Raw genomic sequence first — 9,690 nt, forward strand, 5'->3', positions numbered from 1 at the left:
TGTGCATTTCAGTAAAGTTTTACAAACGCTCCCGCTGTCCATGTAAAATCCTTACTTTCTTAATAAACGATTCAGGTTAAATGTTATGAATGCATTTACGCTGACTTTGAAAACGTGCAAAGTTGATGAAATATTCACTGCATTAAATACTCTGATCCTGAAGGATGTGATTTACACGGGTGGAAGATTATTTCCACCACAGAATAAAAATATGAAAAAGCTAGATGTGAGTTTTTATCCACAATTCACATTTTTCTTAGAATTAGAGTTGTATAGTTTTCTGCCATGAAAAAAAGGTATTGCAAGTTTTATTTAAACATTTTTGGCTTTTTTTGTTTTACCTTAGAACTTCACATCTTGCAATTCTGTAAAAAAGAAGAAAAAAAAAAGTTCCCATCTTGCTATTATGAGTTTTATTTATTTTTTAATTCTTGCAATTAAAAATTTTCATTTTACGAGTTTTTTTGTTTTGTCTATTTTTTGTTCTTGTTTCCACCAAGGAATAAAAAAAAATCTTACGAATGTAATTGCAGCATTTTAGCTCACAATTAAAGTACCTCACTTTTTTCTCCCAATTGCAAGTTGTCTGTTTTCTTGGAATTCTGATTTTATATTTTCCTAAAACCATTTTAAGATCTTTTCTTTCTCTTGCTCTCTCTCTTTATTTTGCACTATGGAATAAAAAAAGTAATTCCTTTTTATCTCACATTTTAGCCCCCCCCCCCCCCCCCAGAATTCAAAATGTACATCTCACAATTCTATAAAATAAAATTCTATAAAAATAAGTTAATTGCATCCTTTTAATCTCACAATTTTAAGTTAGAACATCTTGAGTTAATATCTCTTCTTTTCTTCTCAGAATTGTGAGATGTAAACACAGAACTGAGAGAAAAACAATCAGAACTGTGAGATAAGTATTTTTTTTCATGATGGAATTGAGCTTCATATATAAATGTGAAGTGATGAGCAGAGGGAACTCCGAGGGCTGATGGCAGTCTGTTTCTTCATCATGATGCTCTGTTCAATTCGAGACACTCCACCATCTCTCAGGAAAGTGAGTGAGGTTATAGTTTACAGGCAGTGATTAATTCAAAGAGTAATTTACATGTTTATATAGAGTGTAGCACTTACAGAGCTCATTTTGATTTATCAGGGCAAGGAAACAGAAACGCACACCTTCAGGATGATTTATTATCTGCTGGAGTGCTTACAGTTGTGAGTGAGAGAGAGAGGATGCAGACCTCTTGCATTAGTGTTTCTCAGTTTTATATGATAGTAAATGTCTTATTCAACTTTTGCATGCAACAAATTATATTGCATGCAAAATAACAAAAAGCTAAAACCTTTATAATCATGCATATTTACAATATAAATACTTGTATACTTTTTAAACAAATATTGTTATACGAAAAAAAAACTTAAATTCATGCATATATATATATATATATATATATATATATATATATATACAATAGTCAATGTCTTATTCAAATTTTGTATGTAACAAATAAGGTTACAAGCAAATAATAAAAATTAAAAACTCTTTATACTCGTGCATATATCTGATATAAAGTTTTCTTAACTTTTGCATGCAACATATCACAAATGCAACATATGCAAATAATAAAATGCAAAACTCTTTATACTCAACATATTTACAATATATAGAGACTTCTCAACAGATGTTACAAGCAAATTATAAAATACAACCCTTTATACGTATGCATATTTATAAATTATTACTTTTGCATGTATAAAATTGTTACATGCTAATGATAAAAAATTAAAAAAATGGCTAAAAACTTTTATAATCATGCATTTTTACAAAATACTGTAAAAACATATAAACTTTTACATGTAAAAAATAATGTTAAATACACATAATAATATGCAAAAAATTTGTACTCCTGCATATTTAAAATATAAAGACTTATATGCATATTTTTGTTATAAGGGCTTATGAACTTTTGCATGTAACAAATAATGTGACATGCCAATTGTACGAATTATAAAATGCAAACCCACTATACTCATGCATATCTACAATACATGTAAAAGTGTATAACATTTTGCATGATACACATAATGCAAATAATAAAATGCAAAAACCTTTAAACTCATGCATATTTACAAAATCACTTGTAGATGTCAGGGTCACGTGTGATTTATCAGACCCTTGTCAGATCAGACAGATGAAACACGGACGGGTTGTGTGACACTATAAAAACACAGCGTAGATGACATTAAACACAGCTCCTCTGACAACACACATAAACCTGGCTCCGATCAGCGATTCACTGAAATTCAAGAGACATTTACAAACCAAAGCTATGAAGCTGTCATCTTAATATATTTGCATGTTGTTGCTCATATTAATTAACATCAAAGTTTGATTTGAATGAATTTAGTTTCATGTCGTCTCCTAAAGTGTTTTGGCACACGTCTTTGGATCTGTACTGTATACTACTCTGGAGAACACTCACCTGGAACTGAGATGGATTTCATGTCACATGCACACACTGATGACATACGACTGTCTTTGCTTCTGTAATCGAGTTCATGGGAGCATAAATCAAACTCTTATCACTGAAATAACTAACCTAGTGAGTCGCCTACATAGACAGCACTGCAGGGCACCACAGGTGACTGCTATCACTGATATACTGTTATAGCTTTTTAACATTTTTGTTCACATTAAGAATTTTTGTGCAATATTAGTTTTTCTTTTTTAAATAATTTTGTTGTGTTTTTCAAATAGTATTTAAAATATAGTATTATTCACACAAATTTATTTATTCATTTTAATTGACTTATTTTACTATAGTTTTGTTTTAATAATTAGATTTTTATAATAAATTTATATAATTTTACTTTTAGTTACATTTCTAATAATTTTGTTGTTTTATTATTATTTTATCTAATTTATGTATTATAAAATTTTTATTATTTTGTATTCGTTACTTTAAATTTATTGAGTTTGTAATTGTATTACAGTATTTATACATTTTATTTATTAATTTTTGTATTTAGTAGTTTAGTAAATGCCTTTTATTTTATTTTATTTTTATATATTTTATTTCAACTAACAGTTTTTTTTATGGTTTTTATTGCAACATTTATTTAAAATTGTCGTATGAAAAAAGGTCAAATATATGTTTAAAAACATATTGTTTTATGTATATAATATATATAAACATTGATAATTTTCAATTTTGAAATGCATCAGTTGATTATCAATGAAGCTTTTTTGTTTCTGGGTTTTAGTTTTAGTAACAGCTGCTCATGCTAAGTGTTTTGGGTTTACATTTTAATTTTAAATGACACTAAAAGGATATTAGGAATAATGATCTGTCTTTGTTAAAGTAATTTAATGAAGACGGAAGATGCTGGTCAGAAGAAAGAGTTATGATCTGTCAGCTCATATATTTGCTGATGTTCCTCCAGATGTGATGAAACGCTCCTGCGCTGAAGATTAATGGAAAGCAGAAGATCGGCGATGTGGAGCTAGGCTTCATGAAGACGAGAGCTGTGTGTGATTAATCACTCTCAAACCCAGCGCTACCTACAGAGAAAAAATCACACACATCGCCTCAAAACACATCCACTAATCGAACGCTGGCTAACACTCAAGGGTTAATAATAGCATAGATAGCACTTTTTCACTGGAGGAAGTGTTATTATGGATTATAGGCTCTATGTATTTGAGTTAAAAACATATTTTGTTTCATGTTTTGTCTTCTCCAGGTGTTCACTGATGGACTGGAGTGCTGTGGATTATTGTGATGTTTTTATCAGACTCTCATTCTGACGGCACCCATTCACTGCAGAGCACCCATTGATGAGACACTGATGCAGTGCTACATTTCTACAAACCTGATGAAGAAACAAACTCATGCTGATGCTTTAATCCGGAAAACTAGATTAGATAGTTGGTGTTGGACAGGGATGGTAATTATTTAATCCATGAAAGCTTTGATTCCTGTTACTTGAATCGGTCTTAACTATGTACTAAACAAACCAAAGAAAAAAAAAGAATAACAATAATAATACTATATTTGGTAACCAATATGTATTTATTTATTTATGTCCCAGTGTTTACTGTGTTAAAAATAAAAAGACAGCTGATAATAACACTGTATGTAGTGTATTTACACAACTGTTTTAAAATAAAAGATTTCCTGTGTGAGTTTCTGTTATTTTTCAACTGGGAAAAATTACAATTAAAATTAAAATTAAAATTAAAAAAGTCAACAGGTCAAATAAATAAATTAATATTTCATAATTTATACAAATAAATATTTGTATAATTTATAAAAATAAATATATTTTTATAATTTCTAAAAAAATAAATAATTTTTAAAATAGATGCTGTTATACTTGTGTTGTTGGCAGATTTAAAAGCCGTTCTGCATCAGTGAGGATAATGAAAAGAGCTGACGTTTCAGGCTGTTCTTGTCTTTTAATTATTCTCTGTTTGTCACAAAATACAAGAGATTCACGCTTGATTAAAGACGCTAAAGCAGCAGAATTACTGCTGTTCGATTATATTAAGAGCAGTTCAAACTGAACCTCTTCCAGGATGTCCCACCACAGTAATGATATCTGAATACTGTTATAAAATGAGTCTTATTTCATGTTTTCAGACACGCTGGGTTTTCATTACTGAATAACTTTCATTACTGTTATTCTCCAACTAGGATAAACTCTTATTATATATCAGATCTTTCTTCAAAGCACAGGCACTTAGATCTCAAATTAAGACCCTGGTTTGAGTCTCCTCTATTTATAATTTATATTTTAGTTATTTTTATTTTTGTATGCCCATAAATTTAATAATTTAATTAAATTTTTATTTTATTTAAGTGTTTTACTTTTTACATTTATTTCATTTTATATAAATTTATTTATATAAACCACTGAATTTCAATATAAAATTTATTTTCTTTTCTACTTACATTAATTTCATTTTCTATATAATTTTTTGCATATTTTATTATCTATTTTATTATGTTTTAGTTTCCCACCTTTTAAATGTTTGTTTATTCCTTTGTTTGTGTACATGCAACATGGAAGGTTGATAATGGAACTCTACATTCAGTTCTCAATAAAACCTACTAAAATAAATCTTTCGTTTCCTTTAACACAGTGTAAAAGTCCTTGAAGAGAAAGAGATGAATGGACAGATGCGGTCGAATGAGCATTTTCGTACAGGATGGAAAGATCATGAGCTGCTTCACTAATCACAGTGTGTAAAGAAGAAGAAGGAGTAAACGAGAGGAACATCTGTAGTGTGAAGAAGCTTTTTACTGCTGTAAAGACCCTTCACAGATTCCATGGAACCATCGATGCCAATAAAGTCCTTCACTGGACTGAACTTCTGCTCTTCATGGAGAGATCGGCTGATTAAAACACGTCACAAACACTGACTCCAGATTCAGACAAACATCTTCTCTGGAACAGAGTTTGGGAGATTATATGGCCACAAGAAAGACTTATTTTAGATTCAATCTGAAGACCAACACAATTTAGCGGTTCACTAAACACTTCAGTGTGGCCCTGAGCGTTCAGATACACACAGACTCTGCACACAGAAGATTCCTCATTCTGGATCAATTCAGCTACTTTTATTTTTGAATATACCCTGAATATCAGCATACATTAATTTATATTTTTATCCCACTGGATAGCAATATAAATTGTATTTTTTTTTTAAATATTCATACCAATTAATATCAATATACATTATTTTATTTTTTATTTTTATACCACTGGATTTCAATATAATTTTTCTTTTACCAATTAATATAAATATAATTTATTTTTTATTTTTATACCACTGGATTTCAATAGAATTTTTCTTTTACCAATTAATATAAATATACATTTTATTTTATTTTTACACCACTGGATATCAATATAAATGTTATTTTATATATAAAAAAATCATACCACTTAATATTAATATAATTTTTTTTGTATACTACTGAATATAAATAGTTATTAATAGTTATATAAACTAAAAAAATATTTTAGTTTAGTTTTTTTATACCAATGAACATAACTATACATTTTAATTTTATTTTTGTATACCACTGAATATCAATATATAAATTTAAATTTAATATTTATTTAATTACATTTTTGATTCCCACCGGATATCAAAATAAATAAATAAATATATATATATATATATATATATATATATATATATATATATATATATATATATATATATATATATATATATATATATATATATATATATATATATATATTTAAATGTTCATACCAATTAATATCAATATAAAGTTTATTTTATTTTTATACCACTGAATATCATTAAAAAAATTTTTTTATTGTGTAATACACACATAAAACATCTATCTAAGTATTTCTCAGAATACATGTAAATAAACTGTAATATTTTTGCATAATCAACACCACCATCAAAAGGTTTGGGGTTTGTATATTTTCTTTTTTTAATGATTCTGCTCACCAAGGCTGCATTTAATAAAAAATACAGTAAAAACAGTGAAATATTATTCTAATCTAAAACAGCTGTTTTCTGTGTGAATCTGTGTTAAAGAACTGCACTGCAGAGGATGCCCCTATAGAAAGAGCTAAAAATATATAATTATTTCTGTGGGGCAAATCATCTTAATCACTCGCTCGTCTCCATCAGGACCTGTTTGTGTAGTTGATGTTGGAGGATTATAATGAGCAAAGCGAATCCTCAGACGGATCTTAATGAAATGCAACGAGGCTGTGTGTTTGATTTAATGAGGGACAGCGGAGGATTAAGCACCGGTGTGTTTTGGATCCGTCTGCATGAATCCACACACTTCAGTTTGGGAAATAAGAGTTACTGCTGGTCCTTTAGAGGATGAAGTCTGAGAGACGGAATCACACTGAACCAAAACATCATGTGTGTGTGTGCGTTTGTGTGTGTGTGTGTGTGTGTGCTTGTGTGTTTGTGTGTGTGTGTGTGTGTGTGTGTGCGCATGTGAGTGTGTGTGTGAGAGTTTGTGAGTTTTTGTTGATAAGCGCTTCTTATTACATGTTTAGGACGTTGGTTGGCACAGACAATATATATATATATATTTATATTTATTTATTTAATAAAATCATCTTTGTGGTTTAAAGCTGAATTACTATTGTTATACTTCATTCTCAAATTGTTCATGTTAACCACATCAACATTGCATACATGTATTTACAGTGTATCATCTGTAAATTTCAATTTCTGCACAGTCTAATCTCTAATAGTCATACCACTCGAATGTCACGACATATATTCCTCTTTTAAATTCAAAAAGCAGTTTCATGTTCGTAAGAACTCATTCTAAAATGACACGTTTAATTCTCCGCCATCTTTAGATGTAGCCTTCTAGCTCATTCTTAAACCTTACGTAATGACATTGATTGGTTATGAACTTGCTCAGTACTTGATCTGGATCATTTTGAAACAAAAAATAAAAGGAATGCAGCTTTAATAATGGCACTTAGCCATTCAGCGATTTCGGTTTTATTTCTATTAATCATGCAAAGCTAGTCTGCATCAAGACAGAACTGCTACAGACTCCTCGTCTTCTATCCCAGTTTTCTCTCAAACTGACTGAAGGTCTGTAAACAAGGTCTCTCTGGACTACACCTGCACCATCTTTAACCTCACCGCTGGCTTCGTTCAATCGCTCTCTGCAGCATCGCTTGACAACGTTTGCCTTGAAGCGTCAAGTGAAGCCTTCAGCACATCTGTGTCCCTCCAAACCATGGGTTTAAAATTCACAAGCCTGCAGCAAACATAGAGGACTATCGGATGTTGGATATAAACCCTGAATTAAAAACCAAGAAAAGAAACCCATGCGTCTCTGGAGAAGCTGCTCCTCGGTCAGCGCTGCGTCCTCAATGTGTCAAAACTGATCTATCGTCAGCTCTCGACCTGAATGACACCCAACAGACCCGCAGCTCACCTTCAAACATCCTCCTGCCAGAAGAAAAAGCATGCATGAGAATACCATCATATAAATATCAGCATCTGCAGCAAATTCACATTTTTGAATAAAACTGAGCTGGTTTTTCCTCCATATTCTCACTATATCCCACTTTTCTTCAAAGGCTTATCAACATTCTTTTCACATTTGTTTGTGAAAATGTATGAAAAATATCACTGTGCGTGATAATCAAATGAAACATTTTGATAAAAAAATATATAAAGTAACAATAAAGATATAATAATGCTGCCGAATTAGACAAAAACACGCAGATGGTTTAAAATGAACTCGAGAAGAGGTTGAGCAACTATGCACTAAATGCACTAAAGATGTTTTCATATTAAAGTGTTCTTAAAGAAACGCTGCATTATATTTAAAAAGTATATCACAAAAGTGGCTCGTAGGTATATTTACAGAAGTTTAAAGAGGTTCAGAGGTGGCTTGAATACAAATCAAATCATAAATTCATGTTGATAATAAATGATAACAGTCACTGATTTTTAGCACTGAATCACTCATTCAAACGATTCGTTCAAACAGCTGATTCATTCCGGAATGAAGAAAGTGACTGAATCATTGACTCATTCGATTTGTTTAAAAATACAGATTAATTCATAAATAAAACCCTGCTGTGTTGGCTTGGAGATGCACAGTCAGCTGTGACTTTATTTGAAACTATTTACACTGAAAAATAGAGCAAGTCAGGCAATAGTGTTGTAGTCAGACTATTTCCTTCTTGTTTACCGGACTGTTGTATGAAATCAATATCACATTTGCAAACTCCCTCAATAATCATTGAAAGCTGTCACTCATCTCTTCATCGATTTCACAAGTTGCATTATATTCAGAGATGCTCTCTACTGTACGATGAATCTCTTATTTACATTGTGTCTACACTTTGTTAGTAATAATGAGAGGATTCGTGAATAACTCAGCACTGAACAAAACTCTTATGGTGACACACACATTTTTTTCCACTCAATTATGTTGTACTTGAGATCTTGTCATTTTAACATCTTTTCTTGTAATAACATAATTTTAAGACATTAAAACAATATCTTTTCCCATAATGACGAGATATTATATCGTAAAAACGACATATTTTCTTGTTAAAATGACATCTCATAATAGATCTTATAAAGAAATGTTCTTATTAAAACAATTTTTTTTCTTGTAATAATGATACTATTATTGTTATTTTCTATAATATCTTCTATAATGGATATTTAATAATATTTTTTTTACAACATAATGTCATTATTATAAGAAAATAAAGTAATTTTAATGAGAAAAAGATGTTTTAATGAAATAACGTCTTATTATTAGGAGAAAATATGCGGTTTTAATGACCTAACATCTTGTTATTACGAGAAAAGATGTAGGTAAAATGACATTAGATCTCATTTTTATGACATAATTAAGTGGAAAAAATTATGTGTGTGGCAGCAATGTGTCACTGATCAGTTACGAATGAAACTGAAATAGTCACACCGCAGAGCCCTGTGGTACTATTATGTTTTTTGCACACATATCGTGATAGTAGCAGCAACGAGCACTTTAGCTCAAGAGCCTTCATTATTTTAGCTCAATAACAGTTTCAATCAGTCAATCAAGTTTTCTTTTCACTTATTCCACGTCATTATGAATTTAAATGTTTATAACGCGACCCCGACTTTGGCAGAAACCTGAGGAGGATTAA

The sequence above is a fragment of the Carassius carassius genome, chromosome 30 (genome assembly GCF_963082965.1).
Source record: "Carassius carassius chromosome 30, fCarCar2.1, whole genome shotgun sequence".
NCBI lineage: Eukaryota > Metazoa > Chordata > Actinopteri > Cypriniformes > Cyprinidae > Carassius > Carassius carassius.